This window comes from Podarcis bocagei, assembly GCF_964188305.1.
Source record: "Podarcis bocagei genome assembly, chromosome: 4".
Classification (NCBI taxonomy): domain Eukaryota; kingdom Metazoa; phylum Chordata; class Lepidosauria; order Squamata; family Lacertidae; genus Podarcis; species Podarcis bocagei.
The window spans coordinates 14,097,619-14,110,554 of NC_138128.1; the positions used below are offsets into that span (position 1 = coordinate 14,097,619).

Here is a 12,936-nt window from a genome sequence, read left to right on the forward strand (position 1 = left end):
TCAACAACAAATTGCCACTGTTTTTTGTGTTGAATATATGCTATATGGTAATTTATGGACTAATAGACCTAATTTATGGACCTAAGTATGGACCTAAAGCCATTTGCACATGCAGAATGTAGGCATCCTATATATAGTAATGGGCAAACCAGTGATATTTTAGGGAGCAGGCTAGACTTACATCATAGGAGCCTACACAACACAAAACACTGTTGCTGTATGTAGGTTTTATTTGTTTTTTATCTTATATTTTGGGAATGTACATCCAGTTGTTGTTGTTTTCCTTCAAAATGTTTTGGGGCCCCCAAAAGAGTGGGGCCCAAAGCTTACTCCCAGATAAGTGGGCTTAGGGTTGCAACCGAAACCATTCTTCTATGAGAATAATACTAAACAAGCCCTGTTGCACAAGCAGAACTTGGTTTGTGCAGCATAACTACAGTCAGTGCTGGATTTACGTATAAGCTAAACAAGCTATAGCCCCAGTGAATTCAATAAGCTTTACTTCTGAGAAGACATTGTTAAGGATTGCATTGTAAGTTCTGTACTTCAGTTGCAAGCAGGGCCATATATATAATGCTTCCCTCCCTGAGAGGTTAAGATGAGGCAACTGTGACTTGGAAGGGACCCCAAGAGTCATCTCAACACACAGTCTCCCATCCAATTTGAAACCAGACCAGACCCTGCTTAGCTTTTTCAAATGTCCTAGTAGTTTACTACTGCCCCACTGGGGAGATGCAGGGCAGCTCATGTGGTACACACAGCAGTGGCCTTCAACTGCTGCCCACTTTCCAGCATCTGCCACCTGAGGTACTTGCCACAAACTGCTTAAAGGTAGGGCCAGCACTGGTTACATGATTGTTTTGACTCTTAATATTACAGTGGTACCTCGGGATGTGAACGGGGTCCATTCCAGAGCCCCATTCGCATCCTGAATGCAACGTAAGAAGCGACAGCGCATCTGCGCGTGCACGGGTCGCATTTTGCCGCTTCAGCACATGCATGTGACATCATTTTGAGCGTCTGCACATGCGTGAGGGGTGAAACCCGGAAGTAACGCACTCCGTTACTTCTGCGTAGCCGCAGAGTGCAACTCAAATGCGCTCAACCCGAAGCACATTCAACCCAAGGTATGACTGTAGAGCAAAGCAAGGATTGCAAAACTGAACAAAGAATGGGGGGAAATGTTCTTCTACCCTTCTCCTTTCAGCCCAAGGGCAGAATTGCAAAGATAATCTTATCTGAGCCACAAGTTTGTTGTCTGAGGAAATATTTACTTTCTCCCTCCCCACATACATTGAAGGAATAGCAAGCATGTTGAAATGTAATTCTGCAGTAAATTGGTAATGAACAATTGGATATATTTTTTCAACAACAACAAAAAAAGGAAGAAATGAAACCTTACGATTTATTTTATTCTGGCGTTTACAGAGCTATCAACTGGAGCAATGCAAACAGAGTTACAACCTTATTGTGCAAATACCCTGCATATTAAACTAATACACATAGTAAAATACAACACGGCATGTGTGCCAATAGTCATTTGTTCCCATTTAGAGCACTCTGTAAAATGTCATCTAATTAAGAAGGCTGAGCGTTATCATGCCCTTATATGCTGTGAAGGAAGAAGCAAGACTATTCTAGGGTTTGTTTGTTTGTTTTTATTTGCAGAATGGTTTTCCATGCTTTGATGAATCTCAACTGAGACAGGAGAATGGGGACATTCCTCTTTCTCCCTGAGTTGTCTACAAGAGACATGGATCCACCTATTGACAATATGGGTCAATTTTGCATGCACTCATTCACAAATCATATTTTTAAAAATGTGTTCCCATCTTCCACATTAATCAATAATTAACTAATCTGCATTAATATGAAAATTTATTTTCAAATCAATCCCAAAATAAGTGTTTTTGTTGTTGAAATGTATGCATTTCTAAATGTATTTTACCCCAAAGCATGCATTTTAAATATATATATATATATACAGAGAGAGAGAGAGAGAGAGAGAGAGAGAGAGAGAGAGAGAGAGAGAGACAGAGACAGAGAGAGAGAATTTAGAGAGGCCCAGAACCTAAAAAGTAATTTGGACCCCATCTCTGTATTAGTCTAGGAGGTCACATTGCTTAACAATGAAGACCATACACAGGCATTCTCGATGCAGTGACATTCCCGTTTTTCACGCATGCACATGCACAAACACATTTATATCATTTTGAGCCCCTGCAGAAAAGGGAATTTTGTTTGTTTGTTCAGTACACCATTTGCGTGTTGAGTCACAGTAGCCCCCCAATAATTCACACTTCACACATCAATTTTTGTTTAAGGTTTTTGGCATAATTTTGGCCACAACTTTATTCAAATACAAAAATGTGAGTGGTTGCTTAGGCATTGGTTCCGACTATCTGTCCTTGCCCTCAGGGACAGAGCTGGCCTTCCGGATACCAGCGGAAGCCAGCGTGGGAAACAAGTATTGGGTGAGAAATAAAGCTGGGCACCAGACCATTACTTCTCACCCTCATGTTCCTGTGGGGCTTGCACGGCCCAAGTCCGACTCCGGGGACAAGGACGAAAGAATGGCAAGCCCCTGGATTTCCTTTAACGGAATTCCCTTTCCGCATCATTTGGAGGGGTAGGCACTTACCCCTCCAAGCACCAATTTAACCAATGCCTAACCGCCAACCTTACAAGTTGTGACGATTTGCTACACAGTAGGCAAAAACCAAATGGCACCAGCCAATCAGCCAGATGGCAAAATTCCTACCAGGCCCTCGCACCAAGGCGAACGACCCCATGACAGGCATAGCAAGGTCAAGCAATCCTTCAATACCCCCCTTAAACAAGGGAGGGAGGGCGGGTGATCCGATGCAAAACGGCCAAGAGGCCGTGCCAACGTCTGGCCCCTGTATATATAGACTCTGACCCCTCCTCCGAATTGGCAACAATCAAAACACCCCAGCAACCCAGTTTAACCATTTAAATGGTTGGGATTCAACTAAATTTGCCTAGTCACTGGAAGGTGGCCTGTTCCCAACCGCAACACGTGCTCTCTGCTAGGGAGAACACGCTTTCCCACCTTTCCTGAAGGATCTCAAGGTAACATTCACATTCCTCCCCCCTCTCTTTTACTCTGATTGCTATTCTGTAACTAGTAGATTAGACTGACGGGCAATAAATGTTGTTATCCAGCAAGCTTTGAAGCTGAGAGGAGCATGGAAGCTCAGCCTGTCCCCCTCACCATGGCATTATACCAACTATGCCACACCAGGTCCCTCACCCGAATCAAATCTCCTCTGGGGATGCACGGACCCAATCATGTCCAACAACCAGATAAAGCTGTAAAACCAGCAGATAAGCATTCCCTAGAGAAGTGCAGCTAATTACCATAAACAAGGTTTAGGTTAGGTTCATTCAAGTTATACATCGTTTCCCACAAAACTCAAAGTCCCAATGTGATTTACAGACAGGCAGACAACAACAACCAGCACATAAACTTTTTTCCCTTGCTAAACTTTTCTTAATTTTGTTAAGTAATCAAAATATTTCAAAGTGAAACAAAGAGTCAGGTGGTGGCTTACCTGGGGGGGGGGGAGTATTATTTTTTTAATGCCCCCCCATCTCACCCCAAAATCAGTGTGAGAGTTAAGCGGATGCTGAAATCCCTCTGCCCTGAAAACTAACTGTAATAGAACTTGGAAGTGCTGGATTTGGGCTGGATTTCACACGCTGCTTATTTGGGGCGGGGCGGGGGGATTAAACCTGGTATCCGTTTGCTGCAGATATTTCCATGGCCATTTCGCCCCCTCACAGGTGAACCCACTGTGGGAAATGCACCTTCAATCTCCCTCGCGTGTTTCCCACAGTCTAGGTAGCAGCCTTTTTACTTCTTCTTCTTCCTTTTTACATAGCAGCCACTTCATAGTTCCGAGAGACAAATTCTTTGCGTCGGGATCTGATTTCAAGATAGAATTTAATCTTTCATCTGACACAGCCAGTACAGACCACACCTGAGCAGGTTCGAACAAGAGAGAATAGCTCGTTTCTGTCATATTGGTTTACTGTGAATAATGGGGAGAAGCCGGGACTCATACAGTACAGCAAGGTGCCTCGGTTATTATTCTGCTCTGGGAGTCAGACTAGTTCTGATGGTACGGAGCCGAACTTGGGACACGGATCCCCACTCAACCATGAATCTCTGCGTAGGGCTCTGAAACTCTGCAGAACCACTGCCGGTCCCTGCAGACAATTTTGAGCTAGGTGGGCTGAGCTTCCTATGCAGAAACACAGGGTAGCCCTCCAGACACGAGCAGTGCATCTGCTTCCCTGGACCGGGCAGAGTGATGGTGATGTCAGGGTTGTGCGAGTGCACTGATAGACAATCAATGTTCTACCTTCACTGTCAGAGGCAGTGTAAGAGGGTGGTGTTGTGGTCTAAACCACTGAGCCTCTTGGGCTTGCCAATCGGAGGGTTGGCAGTTTGAGTCCCCATGACGGGGTGAGCTCCTGTAGCTCTGTCCCAGCTCCTGCCAACCTAGCAGTTTGAAAGCATGTCAGTGCAAGCAGAAGGCGGGAAGGTAAATGGCATTTCCCTGCACTCTAGTTTCTGTCACAGTGACCTGTTGCACCAGAAGTGGTTTAGTCATGCTGGCCACATGACCCAGAAAGCTGTCTGTGGACAAATTGGGTCCTCCCTTAAAGAGGGCACATATTGCCTGTGTTGTGGGTGGGTACGATTGGTCAGCCACAACACCCGATTGGCAGGTCCCTTGAAGCTGGGTGCAATCTGGCCAATGGGACACAATCCAAAACGGTTCGAGAGACCTATTTATGCCCATGCACATGACCCAGAGCTTCCTCTTTCCGCGTATGCATTAGGAACACCCGCCCACCTCTCCCTGTTTTTAGGGCTTGTTGCGCTTGACCTTGCTATGCCGTCATGTGTTGTCTGTTGTTGGGACAGGGGCACAGCAGGAATTTCCCCCACTTGGCTGATTGGCTGTTGCCATTTGGGTTTCCCCTGTCATGTAGCAAATCGTCACAACTTGTAAGGTTGAGGATAGGCATTGGTTCAGGTGATAGGAATGGGAGAACGCTCTCGCCATCCCTATGTGAAGGGTATTCTGTTAAATGAATCCAGGGACTCGATGGTTTGGTCAACCCCTGAGAGGGGGTTGTGCCCGTGCCTGAGTTCAGGGGGACATTTGGGTGGTGGAGATAGCTTGTTCCCAGCTTTCCACTTATCCAGGTATTCACCCTTGGCTGACCTATGCTGGTGCCCTGGGTCAGTGCTACCTGCATGGCAGGGAACTAGTTGAACCAGAGCCTATGCAACCAGTCACTTTCTGTAATCAATAAAGCTGTGGTCTAAAATCTGCAAAAAAACAAAATCAAAACTTGAGTCAAGTGTGAATTTATTTAAGGGGGAAGTTTCTGGGTCTGAACACACAAATGCCGGCTCCCTCAACCTGAAAGCAAAATGAGCCTCGCACCCCATATTTGCCTTTGACTGGAATTAACCGTCCAGGAGTCTTTTACCCTTTTTTTAAACCTAGGCCTTGGAATGCCAGTTGCTGGGAATTGCCAGTGGACACAGTGTTGTTGAGCTTGTGCCCGGCTTGCAGGCTTCCCACAAGCATCTGATGGGCTACTGTGAGAACCACAGAATCATAAAGTCGATCTTGCTCAACTACTATTCACACTGCCCTATGCACAAAGCGGTTTATGGGCCTGATCCCATTTATCCCAGTGATATATGGAGGAGGCTGAGAAAGATTTGACTAGCCCCAAATGTCCCAGTTAGCTTTGGGATGAGTAGGCTGTTGATTCTAGACCCCTCACACCCAAATCTAGCACAGCAGACCTCTAGAAAACACCCACCCACAACACCTTATTACAGTGGGAACCATTTCCTTGTGCTGCCAGGCTATGCATTGGCAGCCATGTGGGACATGAGTAAAATAGAATTATAGAGTTGGAAGGGACCAGCCAACCTCTGTGCATAAACCTCCAAGGGAGGAGAATTCACCTCCTTCCGAGGGAGTCCGTTCCACTGTCAAGCAGCACTATCCGAAAGTTCTCCCTGAAGTTTATCCGGCATCTACAGGGTGCTGGTCTAGATGGGTCATTGACGTAATCCAGCAGGGTCCTCTTGTGTCCTTCTGTAATCCATCACCCATGCCAGTGTGCCCTCACAGCCCTGACCTCAGTGCCACCCTACTGCCCCCACCTCAAAATCCCATCAAGGTAAATGACACCGATGCCAGTGGTACAAGTATGACTCCAAGGCCCCACCGCAACAGCAGCTCACGGTCTCCAGTGCTCATCGCGCTTGACAGTGTCTCATCGCTTAATATGCACAGCACAGGGATGTGTGTGTGTGAAGATCAAATAGAAAAATCCCATTTTGCACTGCAGCTTAGAGGAAGGATGTGCTGGAAATGTAACTGATAAGCAAACAATCCTTTGGGTCGTAGCCAACGCTGCTGTTCCACTAGCGCAACAGATACCTGCTAATGCAACAGAACTTTCTCCTCTTTTCCTCTGCAGCCCCCTGCACACCCTCAACGTCTGTTCCAGAGGATCGGAGGACCCTCTGGAGCAGGTTTTGAGGAGAGGAAGGGGGAGATGCCACTGCACATATGGAACTCTGTGCTTGGATACAACCCTTTGTTTCTTTTGGTCCTACACTTTACAACTGAAATGTCCTTTAGTTCCCATAGTTTAAATTTACCTGTTGATTCAATTTGGAATCTTCAATTTGGAATTAAATCAGCCTGTGGCCATAAATGAAACACTGGTGATTAGGGCTAGTTTTGCCCAGCCAGTCTATACTTGTGGTTGTATCCACTGGTAGTTTTGTACTAGTGGGAAGTACTTCTATTTAAGGACTTTTATTTGGGATGCAGGTGGCGCTGTGGTCTAAACCACTGAGCCCCTTGGACTTGCCGATCAGAAGCTCGGCGGTTCGAATCCCCGCGATGGGGTGAGATCCCATTGCTCAGTCCCAGCTCCTGCCAACCTAGCAGTTTGAAAGCACGCCAGTGCAAGTAGATAAAATAGATACCACTGCAGTGGGAAGGTAAACAATATTTCCGTGTGCTCTGGTTTTGATCACAGTGTTCCGCTGCGCCAGAAGCATTTTAGTCATGCTGGCCACATGTCCTGGAAAGCTGTCTGTGGACAAACGCCAGCTCTCTTGGCCTGAAAGTGAGATGAGTGCCACAACCCCATAGCCGCCTTTGACTGGACTTAACCATCCAGGGGTCCTTTGCCTTTTTTTTAACCTCACAGTTACTGGGCACAATTGCTATACATTACTTCCAGATTCAGTGGCAGCATGTCTCTGCTCTTGCGAAGATATTCTCATGGATCAAAAATCGGTTTTGTGCTCTTGTGTTGGTTCCTTGCAGGCCACAAATGCCCGCAGAAGCACTAGCTTCAGAAACTCTACAAAGATAAATCTACAAAGGCGGTGTCAAGGCAGAACAGAAGTATCATGGTGTCTTGGCATAGTAATGCCATGGTGTGATTTTGCACCAAAATGCCCACTAGTGGAGGGGAGAAAGGATTTGCCAACTAAATTAATCCACCATGTTCCAAGGAAAAAGGATCAAAGTCATGTCGTTCCATAAACCTGTTCCATACATTCCTAACTCTAGTCAATTATTCCTCCACTGTTTCCTTCTCTTCTTCATGCTGTAGGCAGGACAATTACCTTAAGGTCATTTTGGGGGGGGGGTGGACTCTATAACGCAACATCTAACCACATTCTGCCTTTGCACAGAGAAGGACTTAATAAGCTAAGGAGTTGCATCTGACAACAAAATTGTACATGGCTTGCTTCACAATTAATACTTGATTGGTGTTAAAGATAGTATCACTGAAAAACAATTAACTCTTGGATCCAAATTAATTTTCCCATTGCAGAGCATGCATGAACTATTTTGCAATTAACTTGTGCATGCATGTGACAGGAGAGAATTGTGTACCTGCCTCCCATAATAATTTTTTTTTTAAAAAAACCAACAACAACAAAAACCTATCAAGCTAAAATATTTTAATTCTACTTTCCAACATGGTTTTGGAATGCCAGTTGAGGAGGAGTGCTTCATGCTTTCCTTCTAACAACCTGCAACATATATAGAGGTGTGCAAAATAAGAACAGAGGGGGTGCTTGTTTGGTTGTTGCTGTTTTCCCCCAGGCAGTGCAAAAAAATTGTCTCCAGCAACAATGGGGAACATAAATGTGCAGCTGTTGAATGCTGACTTTCCATATTAAACAGCATCTTGAACTTGAAGCTTTTAGCACCTACTAATGTGCTCTGTGGCTTTTTAACTCGCCAAAACTTCACCACATTACCTTCTGTTGACTTATTTTATTTATATTCACTTGTGTTTGAGGGCTGTTAAAGGGCTGCTGATGTGCTGTGCTGGAACTTAAGTCTTCTTCTGCTACTACTTGGGAAAACCTATGGTGAAAGTGTGAGACTGAAAGCTTTTTCACACCCACACATCTACCACCCCCAAGCAGCTGCCCTCTCTCCTTTTCTAATAGTTTGACACATTTTGCAGGTGCTAGGTAGATGCCACTGGAAGCAGTCTCCACACAATAGGGATGTCCAGAGGCAACACACACACGTTTACTGAAGGTGTGAAGGAGATCCTGCCTATTAAGCACACCCAACACATGCCAAAGTGCATCTCAACCAAGTGTGAGCTGGCCATGCACTTGGTGGAAGTCTGAAAGGGGAACACCTGAAGTGACACAGAAAAAAAAAATATGTGTAATGGAATTTGTAATGTGTAGTGGCATTTGCTGCCAAGGAGTGTGGTGGAGTCTCCTTCTTTGGAGATCTTTAAGCAGAAGCTTGACAACCATATGTCAGGAGTGCTCTGATGGTGTTTCCTGCTTGGCAGGGGGTTGGACTCGATGGCCCTTGTGGTCTCTTCCAACTCTATGATTCTATGATTCTATGAATCAATTGATATGTGAGAAGTTATCACACCAGCTACACATGATGGAAAATACCTCTATATTTTACTATTATTCTTTTTTAAGTGGAGAAAACACATTGAATTATGACTGGTGTTTACCCTCGCATTTCAGGATGTCCCTAATTTTGCGGTGGAGTGGGGAAGGCCTTTCCAAAATGGGAGAAATGCCATTTCATGGGATGGGGGAACTGAGGGTCAGCCCATCCACAAAGCAAGGTGAGGTGACCGCCTCAAGTGGCAGGATCCATAAAGGCAGAAGATCCCAATGAAGATTTATATTCCCTGCTTGTTCCTGATTCAGATCTTCACTCACCCCTTCTTCCTGGGCACAGAGGGAGATGCCATTTTGTGGTTTGCCTCAGGTGCCAAAATGTCTTGAGCCGGCCCTGGTGGAGACTTCCCCGTGGTGCTGACCCTGCACAGCAACTCCTTCCAGATAATGTAATTATCTTTGAATTTGAGATGCGCCCATGCCCAATACCTTGAGCGTGATTGCTTTGTGCCTGTGAACACCCATTTGCATCTATGGCAGCTTCTCTAGACTTGTAAATGGCAGTACGTAACTGGTCAGTTATTAACAGTTAAGGTCATTATCTTACAAAGAAACCTGACTTACCATTTCAGCAGGTTTCCTCTCATAGATTATAACATCACAAATGCAAGGTCACAGGTTTCTTAGTGATTCATGAGCATCATCCAGACTAACTGCCCCCAAAATCTATACCACTAGGTTAGAGTCTAGTGGTTACACATGAGCCTAGTTTTCCTATGTGAATGGAAAGGTTTTCACAGAGAGGAACATTCAGTCCCATGAATGGCATCTACAGTCTGAAACAGTAAATCTCGGTCACAGGGAACAGGGATGCCAACCCTCATCATCCCTGACCATTGGCCAAGCTGGCTGAGGCTGAATAGATTTGTAGTCGTACAGCATCTGGAGGAAAGACCAAAGGTTCCCCATTCCTGAACTAGGCCATATTGAAAAATGCTAAGAGGTAACATGTACATACATGACATTTTGAACAGATGTTTGCAGCCGGAGTCTGTGGAACTGAGTTATTAAAAAGTGGTCTATATGGGAGCTAAATGTGATAATATTTATGCTTCCACTAAGTTAAAAAGCTCTTAATAAACTGAGTATGGAAAAAGAAATGAAGCACATCTTTCATGCCAAAAAAAGGACAGTTTTATTTCTCAAGGCTGCATTCGCCCAAGAGCACAGGAGTTTCAACAGGTTCCATGCATCATTGGGCGTGGAGCACACTTCCAGGGCTACGATTGCAACATCTATTGAGGCATAATAGTTCCTGTGAATTGCAAGTGGGGAGAGTGCTGTTGTGCCTGGGGTCCTGCCTGCAAGCTTCCCACAGGCATGTGGTTGGCCACTGTGAGGTCAGGATGCTGGACTTAGATGAGCTGTTCCAGCAGGGCTCTCTTATTGCCCTGGAGGCTGACCTAACAAGATTGTGGATAGAATACTGGCCATGAATGTGCCCTGAAAGCAGCACCAGGGAGTGGCTCAATCCTTAGGACCAGCTTACCTATGAGATGGCAGCTCCGAGGGCCTTCTGCCAGTTCCTTCACTATGAGAAGGGAAGCTACAGGGAACCAGGCAGAGGGCCTTCTTGGTAGTGGCACCTGTCCTGTGGAAGGCCCTCCCAGCAGATGTCAAGGAAATAAACTACTACCTGGCTTTTAGAAGACATCTGAAGGCAACCCTGTTTAGGGAAGTTTTTAATGTTTGATGTTTTACCGTGTTTTTAATATTCTGTTGGGAGCCGCCCAGAGTTGCTGGGTGGGGTATAAATAATTATTATCAGTGCATTTTGCTGGGGGGATGCAGGGGTACACATACCCCTAAACATTTTGTGAATCTAAGTTTGGCCTCATTGAGGGGCAGTATTTCAATATAAGTAGGAAAATAAAAGTACCTCTAAACTTTTTTTTAAGAAAAAAGCACTGAAGATGACGAAGATGAAGATGATGATTCCCCACATGTGCCCACCTGCTGGTTCCAATTTTGCAATGCCAGAGCTAATTTTTGCTGTGCATTGTGCCTGATGGACATCTATGTATTTTAAAAACTTTCATGCTTGGCAAAATTTTATATACCCGCTTTATGTTCTTTAAAACAGGAAGGCTTTTTTCTTTGGCAGGCGAGACTCAAGAAAACAACGATGTTACAAGTATGAATGCAAAGTAAGCAACTAATTCCTGGCATGAAGACCCTTAATTTGGATGGGAGGTGGAAAAGGTCTGGTTTGAGGGACTCGCTCTCCAGCGACAGGAAGGCTGGATCGCGCTTGCCGCCCCATGAAATTGTGTTATAATATGCATGAGCTGCGAAGTGTGATTTGTGAAGGGGTCTCAACATTTGGGCTGACCTCCCAGAACTTTGGAATTGAATCCTGTCCTTTGGCAAGCTCTGCCTCACTGACGGCGAGCCAGGATGGCAACTCGGCTGAGAAGAGCTGATATTCTCACCCAGAAGAGGAGTGTCGCTTCCAGCCCCTTAAGACCTCTTCCAGCAGGGTTGACAAGACAGAAATGCTTTGTTTTCATACTCTGCATGATTCCGCTGGTGCAATCCAAAACCCATCAAGCACAGAATAGTCATCGTTGTACAGACTTCAGATGGTGAGACATTTCTGCCTGATGGAATCTTCTAGGTCCCCTCATCTAGCATCCCCACTTGAATTTTAGTGTGGCAGCACGGACATCAGGCAGGTGCCTTCCCTATCCTATTTTCAGTGCTTTCTAAAAAACATTCTCGTTTAGGCAAGCCTATCCAGATATATAGTTTAAGTCTGCTTCCTAGCTTACTGTTGGATGGGACACGGGTGGCGCTGTGGGTTAAACCGCAGAGCCTAGGACTTGCCAATCAGAAGGTCGGCAGTTCGAATCCCCGCGACGGGGTGAGCTCCCGTTGCTCGGTCCCTGCTCCTGCCAACCTAGCAGTTCGAAAGCACGTCAAAGTGCAAGCAGATAAATAGGTACCACTCCGGTAGGAAGGTAAATGGCTTTTCCGTGCGCTGCTCTGGTTCATCAGAAGCGGCTTCGTCATGCTTGCCACATGACCCGGAAGCTGTATGCCGGCTCCCTCAGCCAATAAAGCGAGATGAGCACTGCAACCCCAGAGTCAGCCACGACTGGACCTAATGGTCAGGGGTCCCTTTACCTTTACCTAGCTTACTGTTGATTTTAATTATTTTCGATTGTTTCAAATAATTGCTTTTCTCTGATGTCCCAATAATTTCATTGTTTCATTTTTTCCTTTTTTTTGTTACAAAAAATGCTTTTTTTACCATCAAATGGCATATGCATATTTATAATAAAAAATAAAATAAAATTGCATCTGAACGGTGGCCATCTTTATTTCATCAAATCTTTGAGCATTCTGATAGTTTCAGCGTCATTTGAGGAAATGAAAGACTCCTCTGCACATGTTTTGCTCCCAACTCAGCTCTCCAGCCACCTAGGAGCACCATCTTGGTTTCTCCACCAAGTTTGGACAGCAGCAATATGTGGAGAAGGGTTCAGCTCCGTCATGTAGCCATCTAACGCCTTGCCCCTACAGACATGCTGAAGTCTTACTCTCACTGGCCAGACTACAGTTTTATTTCTTCTGTATGTAGAGAGGCATTGTCCCCAAACAGACCTAAGGGACACAGACTAACTTAATGGATGTTCCCCATCCACCAGCAGCTGCTACCTGAGGCAGCCACCTCACGTTGTCTAATGGTAGGGCCAATATTCAGTCTGAGTCACAGCTGCTTGTGAAACTTATGGAGCCTGAAAAATGGGGCAGGGACTGCATGCCCGTGATCACATGCCATTAAAAAAAATGTGCTAGGTCTCTGCCTTGGTGTTTATTTTCATTGCTACAAAACTCCCCCCACCTTTTTTTTCTTGTTCTGCTTGGTTTTAATGTCCGTTTTATGCTGA

At 45.4% G+C, this 12,936-nt stretch overlaps 1 protein-coding gene across 2 annotated transcripts in view; it reads right to left on the reverse strand.

Moving 5' to 3' along the window:
* The window catches only part of NAALADL2 (N-acetylated alpha-linked acidic dipeptidase like 2), a 659,014-nt gene that overhangs the window by 566,142 nt on the left and 79,936 nt on the right, over positions 1 to 12,936 (reverse strand). The gene's annotated exons all lie outside the window — the stretch shown is intronic.